We start from the raw sequence: 18221 nt of genomic DNA, 5'->3' as shown, positions 1-18221 counted from the left end.
CCACAGGATCCTAAAACAGAAAGAATTATTCTCTTCATTCTGTCTTTCTCTTTCATAGTATCAGAAATTAAAACTTTTGGTCAGTAGGTGCAAGTGAAATGTCATTAGATATTTATATTTTTAAAGTATTAAGAGAAAATGTTTATAGTATCTATATGCTACTATCACTTGAACAGGGTGTGTTCATTTAGCCTTGCCCAGATAGACTTGGTTATTAATTGTGCTTCTCTAAATGTATGTATTTTTGAAAGATGGGAAATATGAAATTGATTTCAAGGAACAACATCATCTTATATAATTTTACTTGGGGTGTTTTTGAAGCAATGTTAACAATAAATAGAAGCAGTAGCATATTTGACTTGTATTTGCTGCTTAAATCTCCTTTCTGGCAGTTCAGTGAAGGTGTGTTCTGCTTCTCTGCAGCTATTTCAGCTTTACAGCCCTTTTTTACTATCTAACTATTTGGAAATGTATTAAGCAGCAGTCTATGAGTTTGTGACAAGGCTTCATCAAGAATATTTTGTCCGGTTACTGGCTCAGACATCTAAAGTTTGACTTGAATTGGCACTAAATCAACTGTGGCAACGTGGAGATACGTCATGCCTAGAATGGCAGAAAATAGAAATATTTGCCTGGTTGTCAAAGAAGGGTGTTAGCTATTCACAGCATGAATGCCTTGACAGCTCAGTGGGGAAGAAATTGCACATTTTCTCAGTGTCTCAGTGTACCTGACCCAGTGTTCTTAAAAGTGCCCTGGGAGCTACAGAGGTAAATATAACACTCTTCAAGCTTTATTCTTGCTCATTTCATGGAGCTATTTGAAAAACAGTTTGTGGTGTCTCTTTCTGGCTGACTCCTCAATGTTTTATTTACCCTACATGAAAAGTAAAGCTAATTAAAACAGATAGACCAACATAAAGATGCCACTTCAGTGTTTAGACCTTATGTGTTAGTTTTCTGTCAGTAAATGATCTCATCTGCAGTGTGCATTCCGATCTCCAGTTTGGGAAAGAGAAGCTTAATTATATGGACAATGGTGTTACAAGGGCATTGATGGTTTCTGGTAGAAGTCTTAGTGTGTCTTGTCTGTGGTTTTAAATCTCTGAGCACCATTCATAGGCAGGAGCAGGTTATCATGTATGTTTTGATCACTGAATGCCACGATGAGCTGGAAAGAGCTCAAAGGAATACTTGAGAAAACCCTTTTGTTTATGGTTTTGTCACTGGAAGGTAGATCAGGTGGAAGTAATTCCTATATTTCTGATGATGATTTTGCTTCTCTGGGGACTGTGAATTGACTTGCTTAGAGGTAGCTCATGCCTGGGACAGACACAAACAGATCTGGAGTGCAGGCTTTTCCCTGGGGGATGCCCTTGGATGTGCAGTAGTTAAACTGCCTGGTGTGGAATAAAAGAGGCAGGGAGCCCGGGCTGCCCCTTTCAGTTTGATTCACAGCGTGTAATAAGCACTACAAGAGGTTTTATTGGAAGCTCCTGCTTAAGTTATTGGCATATCTTTGACACCATCTGCACTTCACACTTTGCCAGAAGAACTGTTACTATCACAATCTCGACTCTGCTCCTACCAGCATTCTCCCTTTTACTGGGAAATTCCTGATAGGATGAGTGATCCAAAGCTAGTCTTGTACTTGGTGAATAAAAGGTAGGAAACTCAGATTTTCGTGCTGCTGCCTTTGTATCTCATGTTCTTTTAGTCTGAAAACAAATTTCTCTGTGGTATCAGAGTACTGGAATGCTTCAGTATTTTCCTAGAAAAAAAGTCTTTAGGAAATGGTATAATTTAGAGATCTTTTCTCAAAGTTGACAACATTTTAAAATGGGATTTATGTGATAGTTCAGAGAGAATTTTGGAGTTCTCATGAGGTTTCAGCTCACATTTTATGTTTCATGAAGATTAAATGCTGCAGTTCTGCATATGAATCATCTTGAATGTATAGAAATAGCTTGAGGATGGGTTTGAGATGCCAACTACCAACTACTACAGAATTATTTTATTGATCTCTGTTTAACAAAGGAGAAAAAGTAATGATGAGAAGTGGAAGTGAACAGCACTTACGTGAAAGTTTCTGCAGCTCTGTTTCATAATTTAATTCTTCTGTTCTTAAGACTCTTCCAATCCTAAATCCTATCAGTCCTGGAACAATCATAGGATCCTTTGTGAGCGTCATTTCTCTCTCTGTGATCCTGACTGCCAAAGACTAGTGTCCTTCATTTTTAGAAATCTTTCTTCTTCGTTCCTGCTTTTGAAATGAACTAGATCCAGGGGTTGGAACCCAAGGATGTAATCATACAGAATTAAGAAGCTTGATGAGAAAATGAGAGATTTGTGTAGCAAAAAATTGTCTTGAAAACAAAGTTTAGAAGAATAGTGTAAAACTTGAGTGCTTTCCCCATCTAGTTTTCTTTTTCAATTTTGACTTTTTGTCTGCTGCACTTCCTTTCACCCACCTTCGTATGACAGACACATATTAGGTTTCTCCATTACTAGACTTCAGAGCTGTTTCAAATCAATTTTGTTTCCATACAGGAAATGGCTCAGTGAACAAAAATATGGATAGAATCTATTTGTCAATCCTACTATGTAAATGGAAAAGTGGCACTGTGATAAGCACTAAGAACCCTGCTCATGAGATAAGGTGTCTCATAATAGAATCCTTATCTGTGCAGAGGGGGAATAGAAACTATTTCATGAAGAGTTCAGATGGCATAATAGAAAATACTGTGAGCTTTAAAATGCTGAAATATAACAGCTGTAAAATACAATCTTATGGTATCAGCTGGAGTTTGAAGTGTAGTGTTGTTTTACGGAATTGTTATACAGAGGTTATAACAGTAAAAAAAAAGGGGTGTGTTTGAAGTAATGCATGGTTCAGGTTATGGTTAACAGCTGGTCATGTGAGCCATATTACAGAAATTTGGGTGAAAAAATCAGTGACACGGGAAATGCACGATGTCCTTAGAATTGTGAATAGTGAGCATAAGTCAGACAGAAGACTTGACATGAGCATTCCTCAAACATTGCTAATAGGATTTGATCTCAGAGGCAGGGACAAGAAAAGTGAGGAATTGTTAAGGATTTGATCCACTGTAGGCCACAGCTGAGGCCAACAGCAAAGTCAGTGATGCCTCTGAAAGTGTATTTAAAAAGGGACAAGGTTGCTGGACAGGCAGGGGAGTGAAACTGAGCATGGAAAAGGGCAGGGTGACAGTGCTGTTCTAATATTTTTTGGCTTGCTTCTCACTGTCCAAATTTATTTTAACTGGCAGTTGCTGACACTGTTTTGCCCATGGTGGTAATTGATAAGTGATCTCTCTGTCTTTACCCTGTTCAATGATTTACCCCTCATCAATAGGGATGATGAGAGCTTGGCTGGGTAGGGTCTGAAAACTGGCCAAGGCTTACCCACCACACTCAGTTCAACAAAATTTAAACACCCAATATGCATCATAAAAACCCTGTGACATTTACCTCTTTTAAAATGTTCCATTCTTGAATTAAGCTTAGCCAGTTCTCCTACAGCAACCACAGGGAACTGCTGCCACTGCTTGGAGTGTGGGTAAGTGGGTGCTTGCTGCCATGGACGTGTGTGCCTGTTTATTTTTCAGTCAGCCCTGTGATTCTGCAGGTTCAGGTGTGCCCTGCCTAATACCTGAGTTTGTCCTTTCTGTCCTTCACTTCATGGTATTTTACTCCTCTGAAGCCAGCAGCTGAGCAGAAGTTAGCTGGAAAATAGAACGTTGTGTAATGCTTTTAACCATGCATATGCAACATATGTTCTAAAATGGTTTGTTATAAATCATCATGACTTTTTACAAGATGTCCTCAGCCCTGGTTTGTCTGTTCTTTTTGAAAACAAAACACAGTCACAATAATTTATTTTCTATGCTTGCCTCTACCGCTGTGGAAATTATTCGGGGAATATTTTTTTTCTTTTCTTTTTCAAAATTTGTGCTTGTTTTCTGCTAATAACATTGGATAAATGAAATACAAAGATGATTTGTTGTAACATGACTGTCTGCAGTCAGGCTTCTGTGCACTGTGTTTTGATTTTCCTTGACTATCATTTGATTGAAGCTGAGGAGTAAGAAAAGCTAAAATTTGATATTACAATTTAGGTGTGTGTATATATGTTTACATGTACTCTTGATCATTTTATTTTGGGCTTATGACATAATTTCAGTGGTTGCCATAAAAAATGCAGAACTTATCAGACCAACTACGCTGCTCTATCTGATATACTGTGTTATTTTCTGTATGAACAAAAATCAGTGGTAATGCAATAGAGAGGTAAATCTTTGGAAAATATTGCCCTTTGAATTGTGAATGCAGGAAGTAATAATTTCAGCAGATTTTCAATAATATCTGTAGCACTAATGGTTCAAGAGGTGTCTAAATCCATGATCTGCCTCTTGAGATTTTTCAGGATATAATAAAGCAAGTAAGTTTCTATGTAAGTATCAAATTATATGATCTGAGATTTTTGGATTTGTGGGTTTTAGGTTTTAGTTTTACCTCCGGTCTGGCTTTCAGTTAGGTTTGCATGTACTTAAAACTGAGAGAATTAGTTGGACATTGAGATATTTTAGGCTCACAGGTTTGAATGTCTGAACCTCCATATTGCATATCACATATCACTTTATCTTCTACTAAGCTGCCTATATTTTTTTTCTTGGAAGCAAATTTGAATTGAAAACATTGCGATTTTATTAATTACACTATTAGAAGAAGAGAGGAGAAATCACTGGCAATGATACTGGAATAGCTTGCTAGCACTGTTTTTATCATTTGACTTTTGCAAATGCCATCCTGAAACATATGGTCAAAACTTTCCTCAGTTTCAAGCAGAAAGTTATTAAAAACTTCGAATTTGTAAGAGAAATGGAATGTACAAGTGATGAAGACCAGATTATTTGAAAACAACAAATCAGCACTTCCTATGCTGCAAAATTAGCTCAGTAGAAAACATAATGACTAAATTCTTCCTGATGCCTTATAACTTTCAGAGGACTTCTCAATGTTTTCAACATTTCAGACTGTTACAAACTACTACTAAACAGCTGTGACTCACTACAGAATATTTTCCAGTGAAGCTGCTTTTTCTCTCATCCAGCAAAAATAACATTTTAAATGGAATCCAGATTAGACTTTTGAAGCTACCCAACTCACAAGTGAATTTAGAATATTTGAATCTTTTGTGCAGGATGATTGCAGTGAATCCTGCCATAGCTTTACTGACATACTTCAGCCCAGCATAATTTGTGCAAGTGAGCCGATTTATTATGTGCTCACAAAACAGCAAACATCAGTGCATGACACTGAACCCAGCTGCTGTCTTGGAATCTGCTCCTGCAGAGTCTGGTTGGAATCAGTTTTCTTTGCACACATTTGGGATGGGAGGCTCCTTTTTATGCACTACGTGCTCTGTGGCCACTTTGCTACTTGACACCCTTCTCTGGCATTATTGTGTTTTTTTCTTGGTTTTGTTGGCTGCAAAACTCTGATTGTAGTATTGTAATAGAACAATCTCAGTGTGCTATGCCTATCTTTCCTGTGCTTCTAATAGTTTAGTCTAATTAACACCTTTCTTTCACTGCAGGTGATATATTGTACATTCTAAAAAAAATTATACTTCTTAGAATTTAAGATTCCCTCCAAATAAGTCTGTTAAGACTGTCTAGTTTTAAAACTGGCTGTTCATTATTCAATGAAAAGTTAAGTTCAATTAAAATAAATGCTGGGTGGCAAAATATTTTTGTGAATTTAAGCTGCATTTAGTGGTTTATTAAGTGTTAATTTACTTTTGTATGCAGAAAGGAGATTTTGAAAAGACGTTAATTTCTTTCTAATTTTTTTTTATTAAAATGATTTTTTTTCTATGTAAAAATTGATAAAATATAGGGAAGAGGTAAAAGAGTTATGTGCTTGAAAAATTTGAACATTTTTGACCCAACTCTCCGTAAGTTGTGCCTTTTTCTAATTGATTTTGTATGTGCAAAGCAAGTTTTTGAAGAAGACTTTTTTATTCAAGCACGCTACTAAGATGATGTATCAGAGAAAAAGACAGGTATTTCTGGCAGGTTATTATCTATACATAATTATTAATGGTGCTGTAAGTGCCAGAAACACAACTCATAGTGCAAACTCTGGTCAGATTCAACATTAATGCTGTCCAAAAGGGAAAAATGTCAGAACCAGAATAGATACTCCTCTCACAGGAAGATAAAGCAGATTTTATATCTGTATATTTATACACACATACACACACATACATATATATGTATATATATATATATATATGTACACACATACATTTATATATATATATAATATGGAATTGTGTTTCCTTATAAAGCTTGATTACTGTGGTATTTTTCCTTCCTCCTGTGCTGAAGCTGGGATACCACAATGTAACTCCCACATGTTGCAGCCAGAACCTGCAAGTACACCTGCACAGCAGCAAGTCAGCTGGCTGATTGTTTAAGCAATTAAAGATATAATTACTTTTATAATTGAATTTTTTTCCTACTGCTGTTTGAATACTGAAAGCCAGACTAAACCGAACCATCTTTAACATGACTTGATCTCTGTTCCAGCCCACTGCTTTACCATATCCAGCAGCTGCAAAAAAAAAAAAAAAAGATAATAGCACCTCTTCCTACTTTCAGACAGGTAGGAACTCCCCCAAAAGAAAATCTAATCATCTTGAAACGGAGATGTGGAAAATATTTCATTGTTGCATGAACAAGTACTATCATATTCTGTAGTATTCATCTGCAGAACTGTGAAAGACATGAGTAATTCACTGCAGTTTGGGTTTGGCCAATTTTCCAAACCGTTTTGGGTTTGTTGGGGTTTTTATTTATTTTTTTTTTTTTTTTAGACTTGCAATGCTTTCCTTACAGAGCCAGAAAAGTGCTCTGCCCAGGGGAAGTGGGAGGAGGTGGTGTGGGTGGGAAGGGGAAGGGGTTGATTCCAGTGGCAGTGTGCTCCAGGGTGTGGTGGGTCATGGAGTGCCTGGGATGTCCCTGATCCCAGTGTCAGTAAAGGGGCTACAGGAGAAAAGAATTGTACAATACTTGAGCTTGAAAAGGGACCAGAGGAGATTGTTGAAGGACCATCTGCTCAAAGCAGAGTCACCTAGAGCAAGTTTCCTGGGTCATTTTCCAGTTGTGTTTTGAGCATCTCCAAGCACATGTACAACCTTATTGAGTCCTTGATTACTGTTACCATAAAAAAGGTTGGGGTTTTTTTCTGTTAAGGGGAATTTCCTCTATTTTAGTTTGTGCCTGTTGCCCCTCCTCCATTCCCTGAAACAAACTGGCTCCGGTCTGCCACACGCCCATCAATTATTTACACACTTCGATGAGATTCCCCAAAAGTTTTCTTTGTTCAAGAGTAAACAATTCTGTATCTCTCAAATTCTCTTTATGAGTGAAATGCTCCATTCCATTAGTCAGCTTCATACCACTCCCAGTGATATTCTTCTCCTTTATATTTTTTAGAAATTATTTCCAGGATTATTTGTTCTGCCACCCTCACAGTGACTCATGTATGGCTGATCCCAGATCCACCTTCTCAAAGGTGATAGAAGTGATAACTTGCTTTCATCATGTCCTCGTGAATCTCTTCCCATCACCGTGAACTTTCTCAGCTCTTTATGACCTCAGTGGGACATCCATGAGCTCCCTCATCACTCAGCGCTCCCAGGCCAGCAGGGCTGATCAATGAATTTACATTTTCCTCCAGCTAGTGTTCTCTTAAGCTCTTTATTCAACCTGTCATCTGCTCAGCATCACCACCTACCCTTGCTGCAGTTTGGGTGGTGAAGGTTCCTTAGGTGTGGCAGAATGTAGCCTTGGAAAATCCATTTGGACGGGGAAGAAGTGGGGAATCATGTCCAGTGATGATAGGAGTGAGTGAAGCCAAGTGCCCAAATTCACTCAGCATAACTGGAGGTGTGGGGCCTTCACACTTAAGGGGCTTTAGATGAATTTACTGCTGCTGGTACAAAGTGCAAAGCTCCTTGCTTTGCAGCTGTAGGAGGCTGCATCAGGTTTGATCCAAATGTGTTCTTTCCTTTCCTCTACAGAAACAATTTAAAATGTCCTGGTGTTTGCTCTGTGAAAAGGTGAAGCTTCATTTTGGGAAGGGGCTAGTGCTGGAAAAAACACCCTGAGTGCTGGAAAAAACACCAAGGGTCAGCTGTGCAGTGTCAGGGAATTTCATACAAGGGAGAGAGAGCGTGACAAGGAGGCAGTCCCAGCTCACCACGCTTTCTTCAGTGCTCTTGGATTATCCTGCACGCAGAGGTGCCAGTCAATACGTGCTGTGTGATGGTCACAATGCCAGAGTGAGAAACTGTTGGTAGAGGCTTTTGTTTTCCTTGTTTCATGTGCAGGACCAGGTAATGAGAATGATTTTGATAAACCTGTGAAACTTTGAGAACTGTTTTGGTTTCAGTTAAGAAAAGCATTTGCACAAAGTGTGTGTAACTTCCAATACATCTTCTATAGTAATTTTACATAGCTGACAGGTGGGTCTATTGAGTTAATGAAACAAAAAAATGAGTGAAGCCCCTTGGGTTATTTAAAACCTCGTTGATGTCATAGCTCTTCTAGAATAATAATAGAATGATTTGCATATTTATTTAAAATATTGTGCTATAGGGACCACCCTTTACAAAACATATAATGAACAAAGTAGGCAGTTTGTGCTGCCTAACTTGGAGGGACTTTTTTTTTCTTCTAGCAGATGTCAGCTAAAGCTGACACGTGGTGACAGTCCATTCCTTTCTGGTATAATGCTTATAACAAAGAGACTAAATTTAGTGCAGCTGGCTTACTCATGTTTTAAAATGCCTAGGTTTACTGGTTTTTTTCCCCTTGATTTCCAAGTATCAGTATTCTTTCATCTAGTTCACGAAGTGATTTCTGCCAAGCCTAGTTTAATCCATGACTGCAAGGGATTTTCAGCAGTATTTTCTGGAAGAACTGAACCACACATTCCCAAGCCTTTTGCAGTTACAATGTGGGCAGTAGTAATTTTTGTACAGTGTAAAATCCATTTTCCTTACTGTAGTAGTAAATTAGATGTAAAGGTGAGGTAAAACTAAGAATTAATTCTTTTTTAGGTTACTCTGCTCCTTTTCAAAACTGCTGTAATAGATATGTCTTTGAGGTTGGCTGGTAAAAGGCAAAATATTTCTCTGGGCCAGTAGTGAAATGTGCTGCTAATCCACTGAAAAATGAGATACACTTGGTAGGGACTTTCTTGAGGAATGTTTCTAAAGTTCCCCTGAGAGGGAACCCAGGCTTTCCAAAGATAGCATGAGTGGAAAATGTCTTGAGTTAACATCAGGTGATTCATGTAAGGAGAGTTGTAAAAATGTTACCTGGGTAATTTCATTGAAGTATTTTTGGGTTTTGGTTGTTTTGGGATTTTTTTAGGGGTGGATGGCATGAAATTCAGTAGTACCAAAAAATGTAAGTGCTAAATAACTATAGCTGTGTTTGATTAATTTTACTTTGGAGTCATCTTATGTCATTAGATGCTCTTACCTCATTTTTATATTAGTATTCTGGTTTTGAAGTGAAAGCATTGCTTTCTGAGCATCAAGATACTGGAGGAAGTGTCCTGCATCAAAGAGCAGCTTGGCTGCTGTCTAATACATAACATGAAAAATAAATGAATTCCAAAACAGAACAAAATGAGGAAGACATATATGTATTTTAAGTAGGCATAGTAACTGCTGAGCATCACTCATGTAATATCAAAATTTATGTAAATTTTGGGTTTTAATACAACACACCAAAGCCTGGTAAAGAGCTGTGCTGAAAGGACTTTGGTCAGCAATGTTTTCCAGAAGTTACAGCTTCAGTTTTATTTTTTGAGTTTCTGGCAATTTCATCTTAAACAAAATATATCTCTGTTTCTAGAGTCTGGGCTTATCCTTTGATTTACCCAAAGGACTTGTAATTGTGACCTATGAAGCCCTAATTTAGGAATCAGTGCTTTAAGATAAGATTTAGGTACATCTCTCATTTATTTTTGTAAGATGAAAAGTTCAATTGCAAATCCTGTAATAGATTTACAAATCCTAAAACATATGTAGAAATACTGCAAGAGGCTTACAAATTGCAACATAAATCTTGATAAAGTAATTTTTAGCTACACAAATCTATACTCATTTCTAAGTTAAAATCTCTGTGATCCTAGCAGAGATCACTCTTGAATTTTAATGTCTTTGCTGTTTTGGGGTCAGGTTCTTTCTGCTTTGTTTCAATAGGACTTATGTTTATTAAAATATTTTGTCTCAATTGCTCCTTTAACTTCATGGAATTAAAAAAAAAGATTTAGACAGGAGTTTCCACTCATAGAAGCTGCTACAAAAACTGTTCCCTGATGGTTCTTTCACAGCAGAAAGGATAACTGAGACTTGTAAAGTGCTGTGATTTTTAAAGATGTTCCTCTCCTGGTTTGCACACCTCACCTCATGGTCAGCTTGTGAATATCTTAATGTCCTGCCTTGCCTTAAGATGAAAAAAAAATCCTGTATTTCATTTTTCATTGTTATTTTCTTGTTGAGTGTTTGATTTCAGTGATTTACTGCTGGGTGGGCAGAGCCTGGATTGCACGGACAATTTCTTTCCCAACCCTGCTTTGGGCTGGTGCTCTCCAGGGGTCCTCTCCAAGCTCAGCTGTGATTCTGTACCAGGGAATGCAAATTTTGAATAAATTCAGCCTGACAGCTGGGTTTTTGCTGACACAGGTATTAAGGTGAAGTAACAGTGTGAGTGAGCTCGGGATGGCCTAAAAGAACCTGGGAACTGTGACATGAAGCCAGGAAGCCCCAAAGCTGTTACACCTTAAAATGTTCTCCCCTATAGCCCAGCTGGTCAGCGCACTCTGTGTGCAACACCTGTGGAAAAGGTGGCTGTGGGATTGGAAGGAAAACAAATCACTGGACTAAATAAAAAAAGCACAATCTGAACTGCACATTTTTTTCCACAGTTAAGATATGACCCAAAACATTAATCAACAGAATGAGATGTTCATTTTAACTAAAACTCAGCTTCTTTTTTTTTTCTTTTCTTTTGAATCAACTATTATCTTGTATTATTTGAATCAACTGTTATTATCAGCTGTGCTGTATGATTAATTTCCTGATTTCCACTCTTGATCCATAGTTTCAGGACTTTAATCTCTGTGAGGACAAAGAAGGGTGTGCTTTGTGTGCTGGTGCCATGCAGCCATTTAAATTAAAACGGGAGAACTTCTGTGGCACCTGTTGTAATTGGCAATGGAAGAAGTGACTGATCCACCTGATTCAACATGTCCATCTATTGCCATTACAACAATGGCAAGTTTTCATTTGTGTCCCCATCTAAAGGATAAAAATAGCAGTAATTGTCAGAATGGGAAGAAGCAGTGAATGTTTTGTGTGCTTTAACTTTAAAGAGAGGATTGGATGGATGAAATGTGGGTATTTACAGCTGTACATTGCAGGCATTAGAGAAGATTTTTCACAAAGTGCTGTGCAATGAGGAAGATGACAGGATCAAGTCTAATTTTAGGGATTTCATTAAGTGGTTCCTGACATGTGAGAAATACATTAGTCAGTTCTGTGACATACTCTGCAACTCTTAATGATATTGGTTTCTTCCCTTACTTTAAGGAATGGTCTTGAGAGTTCACAAGCAGTTTTTGAGAGTGCTGAAGGAGGCACAGCATCAACTAGGCAGATTCATCACTTGGGTTTTCTCAAATACGGGATTGCTTGTGTATCAGTGTGCACCAGTTGTGCATGTCAGGACCTGCAGATACACAAATGTTTGCAGCTGCTTTGCTTAAACTGGGTCTGATAGTCCAGCACAGCTGAGCTAATGCACTGATATCCCAGTAACTGGGTGTGGTAAGAAGGCAGATATCCTCATATTAATTGGTTTTTACTTGCTAAACATGACTTTGCAATAGCCAGATTCCCTGTCTTCCAGCAGGACTCCTGTCACCTACTGCTTGTTCACTGAAGAATTAAATTGTTGGAATTATTGTTTCTTAGTCTCTTAAAACAACTTCTAAAGGCTACCTGTGTAGCAATTTGATGTGCATTTTATACACAGTTTATCTAGGAAGCTTTGCAAGTAAAGAAAAAAAATCCTATTTTGGACATTTATTGACTTTTTCATGTCATTTTTCTGACAAGTTTAATGCTTAATTATTGGTTTTCACATGTTTAAGGAACAAATGTTGAGATTTAGAATTCTTGGAACAGAAGAGATATTACTGCTTCTGTTTCCTGAGTTGTGCAGGGAAATTCACAGAGCTAAAATCCCAGCTGTAAAGTTAGTTGGAGAGACAAACATTGAATTCTGGGTTCATTCATTTTGCCCACTGGAATATTCTGCTTTTCTTTTTCAGTCCCCTTTGCTGTGTGAACATAAAGAAATTAGTGCATTTTGGTGGAAAATACAATAATAATGTTCTTTGTGATTTTTAAAACAAATTTTAAAAAATTATCTTAAAATACAGATTTTCCAAACCTGTTTAAACACAATCCTGAGTAATGTGCTTTGGGAAGACCCTGCTTGAGCAGGGAGGTTGGACTAGAGATGACCTTGGGTGGATCCTTTCCAACCTCACCATTTCTGTCATTCTTTGAACGTAAATGAGTTGTAAGAGATGTCCTCATAACACAGATATAATTGAAAATGTATTCGTTTTAGCTTAGTAAAAATGTTTATAGAGGAGAGAGGTTTAATATTCTAGTAATTATTATAATAGAAATTGCCTCAAACTCAAACATGTGTTGCATCTGTCATTTGTGACACTGAATTTAAACTCTTTTTGAAAGTCTTATCCTGCCAGGAAAAAAAAAAAAAAAAAAGCGGAGAGAGGTAAAGAAATGAATGTTTAAATAAATTCCCATAAAACATCCAGATACAGACCTGAGGCACTGATGTGTCCTGGACTAGATTTTGATGTGAGCATGTTTCTGGTCCAAATATGAAAACATGGATTTCCCTTTAGCTAAAAGCTGATGAATTTTTTTCATATATCCAGTCTTAAATAAGGTAGAAGAAAGTCTTTGGCCTTAAATTTCAATGATTAAAAGGATGGTTTATTTTTAGCTCCTACTGAACTGCATTAGTAGAATTTACCAAGCAATATTTGGTATGATTTAAGGCTTGAAGAAGCACTTTTGCAGCTGAATTGCCTTCTTGTTCTAACTGTAATTGTGCTCATACATTGCATTTCTGACTGGGTGTGGGTGCTAATTTGAGTGCTCATGCCTGTAGTGATTTGAGTGTGAGACCAATTAGAAGCACAAATGGATAATTAGTGCTCCAGTATTTTTAGGAAATGTATAGTAGTATCACCTACTTCTGTTTCAGGCTCTCCATTCCTTGGTGCTGTCCTTTCTCTCAGATGTAGAAATCACTTCTGGAGGAAATACATGTTGCAGCTTCTAATACTGCTTTCTGATACTGCCTTCCCAGTACTGGTAGATAATGATGCTCCAGTTGTTGTGGAGTTGCTTCCTAAAAAATGCTGATGACTCTTCAGTCCATTGATCTGATTGAGGCTGGTGGCTGTGCAACATCTTGCCTGTGCAATTTGCAAAACCTAAGGTTTATGCAGTAAATTGGCCTCAACGAGAGACTGTGGATGTTCTAATTGCAGAGACTGACTTGCTCATCCAGAAAAGAAGTTCAGTTCACAGAGCATCTCTTAGTTGAACTAAAGAGAGGAAAGAAATGCCTGACTCCTGTAGAAGGAAAGCTTCAGTTGTTTCAGAAATGTCAGGGCTGAGAATATCAGGCCGGTGACTTCTGTGTCCCATTGATGGTGTGCTTCTCTTATGCTTGCATCAGTCATTTGCTTTGAATTATCATCTGGTGTCTTTAATTTTTGTGTTGATAAAGAAAACAATAATGTTCCCACTGTTAAATACTTGGCTATAGACTACATCCTCCCTACCTTTTTTTCAGTTACTTTGTTATATTTTATCCATCTGCTGAAATTTTTAGTCTGGGGGCTTGCAGCTGGAACAATAGTCCAGCTGAGACTTTGTGTGCTTGAATAACTGAGCTGTGAATGTACCTCATGTAGGGTATTCACACTGCTTATTTGGGATGAAAACTTATTTATGTGTATGTGAGGGTACAGCAGCCAATTATGCTTAGAAAACAGGTAATATGTATGCTTGGATGCTTCTTTTATTTTCATTATCACTATTTAAAAGCTGACCTTCAAAATCTTGTCCACTTTTTTTGAGTTTGCTTAGATTTATTAAGAGAGTAGAGTTAATGAGTGTACTAGTTGTGCAGGTTATTATTAATACTGGAAATCCTAGATAATTACTGGAAAACTTGATCATTAATGAGTGCTTTTAAATGCATTTATAGTTCAGTCATGACAATGGTACATGTTAGAGCATGTCAGGGACATGTGTTTTTCATTTATTTATACCAACACAGTACTGACAGCTTGAGTTCTTTTCTTCCTCACTGTAATCCTTGTTGTCCTTTACGACTTCGCTTGAAAGACGACAAAATGGCTCCTTCAAATCTCTAAACATTCTATCAAGGAAGCTAAATCAAAACTGTGTTAATTTTATACTTATAATTCTATTGCCTTCTGTTAAACTTTTTTTTTGAAGGCAAAAATTCCCTCTATAGAAGGGCTGAGGTGTTTACCAGAAGTCCTTTTAGTTGGTCTGATATGTTCAAGCCCTCATGTACTCACTGGAAAACTGGGGTGCATTTTATAAAAGCCCAAATACTGAAGAGTGAAGCTCCCAATTGACTTGAGATTAAATGCTCCTTCTTCCAAATCATGGCTGAAAACACAACTGTGTTACATACAAAAAGTGTTTGCAAAGGTTGTTATCATATTTAATGAAAAATGAAAAGAAGTAACTTAGTCAACAAAGATTAATTTATGGAGTAACATTTTTAGGAAGTACCTGCCATTTCTTTTTTAGGATAAATATGATGGGGAGGTTCCTAGAGCTGGAGATACAGTCTCAAGTTCTGAGCATTTTAAAGTTTTTAGCGTTTTGCTGTTGAATTGGGAGTCCGAATTTTGTCAGAATTTTTCACCTCAGAATTGCTGCAAGGTCAAGTTAATAGAGATAAAAAATGTCACATCTGTGTAGCTGGTGCAACAGCATTTCAGAAAATGATTTGAAGTTGGGTGTTTGGGAATTAATTCAATTTGCCAATGCATGTCCACCCATCCTTCTCCACTGTCATTACCTCTGCTGATATTATTTTCTCTATTATCATACAGGGTCTGTCTTCCCTTTGGATTAGATACTATTTCTGTGAAGATTTAATAAAATCCCCCTAAAATACAGAGGGAGCTCATTCTTTTCCCTTTGAAGAAGTTGTTGATATATTTACTTCAACAGCTATATTTGATTTTTATTTTTTAGTCTAATTCTCAAGCATTACTTTATCTACAGCTGACTGATTTTTGATGCACACATATTTCACCATTAGAAGTGTAAAATATTTTGCACTGTATCCATCCATCCATCCATTCATCCATCTTCTGGTGGGGCCTGCAGTATTTATTTCAGGAAGGGACAGTGATCTTTAAGACCTGGCTAAACTACTTGGGATCTCATTAGCAGCCAAACTGATTATATTTTAAGAAATAATTCTATTAATACTATCCTAGAAGTGAACTACCATCCAAATACATATATTTATTATGAATGAAAAGATAATTTTTGTATAGTTAAATGTTTTTTCCTAATGCAAGAGCAGTAATTCTTTTGTTAATCTCAGTGAAGCTTGTATTTTATAGTTGTGCAGAAAATCTCTCTGAGTTGTTTTTGTAAATTGTATGTTTTTATTCAGAGATGCTGAACTCAGGTGTTGAAGGAAAGGGAAAATTATACCCGATAGTGGGGCTGTGCTGGTGCAAGATACACTCAATCCCTTGCTTTAGGAAGGAGCAGCTGTAGAGATCCACATCTCATATTTGGGGCAGTGTTTGAACACTTTGCCATGTTCCTGTTTAGCCATTGGAGCTGGATTTTATCTGTAAACTATTTCTTAAGAACCCTGCCTATTTATGAGAAGGGTGTATATAGCTCTTGACCACATAAGGGATAGTGATGCTATTAGTTGGAAATAATTTTGATGTATGATAATCATTATTCCATATCTCCTATGAATGAAAAAAAAGTTTTCCTATCAGCAGCATTTGGTGTTTTCTATTAATTAATAATTGTGTTAATTAATAAGTGCATAATGAATGTTTCAGTGGCTTCTGAGTGTGTGAATTTCAGACTATAGTGTCTGATGAAGATCTTTAAAAAGCACCAAGCATCAAATGATGTCTGTATTAACATGTTTTATTCAAATCCTTTATATTTCAGTGACATGACTTTGGGAAAAAAGAACCCAGAAAACAGCTACTATTTGGTAATTCATCCTAATATTGAGCACAGATAACATAGGAAAGTATTTTAGCATTGCACATTAGCATTGATTGCTTGAAATCCTGCTTCAAAATCACACATGGATTTAGTGTGAGTAATACCAATATGTCACTAGGCGCAGTATTGCAAAACACTTAACAACTCCAGCTTTACTCTGTGAACTTACCATTTGAAAGCAACCTGAAAAGAAGTTGGATTTTGGAAGTACCAAACAGATTTATTATTGTAATATAATTCACTGCAGTTAATAATTTTAGAGGTGTGGTGAAGTTCTTGCTTGAGTATCAACCACAGAGTAATTACATACACGTAGAGCACCTCATACTCAAGGTTTTGAAATATGATTAGCAACTCAGCATCATTTTCAGAAAATAATTTATGTCCTTATTTAATTGAAGGTTAAAATACTCTTTGAAAAGAAACATGTTTTGAAATATTTTAGGCTAAACAACATACTTTCAGTTATGTTTTTAGTGTCGTGTCTTGAAAATGTTAATTTGAACATTTCTTCAGTAAGCCATAAGCGTGTGTAAAGTGGCTGCAGTAAAATTTTGATAGTTTGCAGTAACAAATGATCTGATCCTGTCACTGTGAACATACATTCAGGTTATATGGATCTTCTAACAGAAGATAGTGCAGGAATACCTGGAAAAGAAGCATTAACTGTCTTAATGCATAATAGTATGTTTATATTTGGGGTCAGATGTTCAGCAGGAGTTATCTTTTAAATTTATGTGCCATTGAGTGCATCTGAAGTAAGCAAGGGATGGTGAATTACTGAGAGACTTTGGGTTGAAGCTCTGACAGCCTGACAGCCTCTCAGTAGGAGAACAGAGGGAAGAAATCTTACTGTGAGGTAAGTTAGGAAAACATTTCTTATGTGACATGTTAGAAACTGTAGCTGTTACAGGGAGGTTATGTAATCTTATTTTTATTATTTATTTAAAGAAAAGTTCCTTCTAAATTGAACGCATGGCAAGCAGGAAGGTGACTATTACACAATTTAAGGTAGGTCTGGATGATTTGTCTTTGAGGTGAAATGAATTAGAAACTTGCACTGGCTTTGAAGTCTTGAATTCCTTTCCTGCAGGTGTTTACCATTCTAAAAGCTTTGACAACAATTTCTACAATCATTACTTGAATAAAATGCTTTTAAGCGAGCTTTTAGATTAGACTTTGAACTGGAAAAGGCATAAATATATATAAAAGTCTCTATTGTCAGTATGTTTTCTATTAGCCAGCCTGTCAAATAACTAAGCTTGACTCAGCTCTGGGCTTAACTCAAAAACTCATTCATATGAGTATATTTTACTTTAAAACTCATTCATATTCATAATTTCTAGAGGGTGAAAATTCATTTATGTTAACGCAGGTTCTAGCTGAAGATCCATGGAATACAGAGCTCTCTCCTCCTGCAGTGCATTTCTAATCCATCTTCACTAAAAGTGGCAGCTTCCCTGGCACTCCTGATTTTTTATCTTGGTGTCCTAAGCACAGTTACAGACATCTTCCAAAATTTATCTTACAAATGAATATAGAGGAGCTGTGTGCTAATCCTTTGCATTAGATGCTAAAGGCAGCGTTCTGTGGAAGGCTGAATTCTGTTGATGCTGGATTATAAATGATGGAAATGTTGCCAGAATTAATTTGGGATTCTTTTTCCACTTAACAGCCATGGCAGGAACAGGGCACATGTGAATTGGGTTGAGTGCAGAGTTCCAGCTATGCCTTCTGGTGATGTGCATCC

General features: G+C 37.0%; 1 protein-coding gene across 11 annotated transcripts in view; it reads left to right on the top strand.

The window, feature by feature from the left end:
* NAALADL2 (N-acetylated alpha-linked acidic dipeptidase like 2) overlaps positions 1-18221 on the top strand; it is a 412338-nt gene that overhangs the window by 270182 nt on the left and 123935 nt on the right. The window lies entirely within an intron of this gene.

This window comes from Taeniopygia guttata, chromosome 9, assembly GCF_048771995.1.
Source record: "Taeniopygia guttata chromosome 9, bTaeGut7.mat, whole genome shotgun sequence".
Taxonomy (NCBI): domain Eukaryota; kingdom Metazoa; phylum Chordata; class Aves; order Passeriformes; family Estrildidae; genus Taeniopygia; species Taeniopygia guttata.
This window is presented reverse-complemented; position numbering and strand designations above follow the sequence as displayed.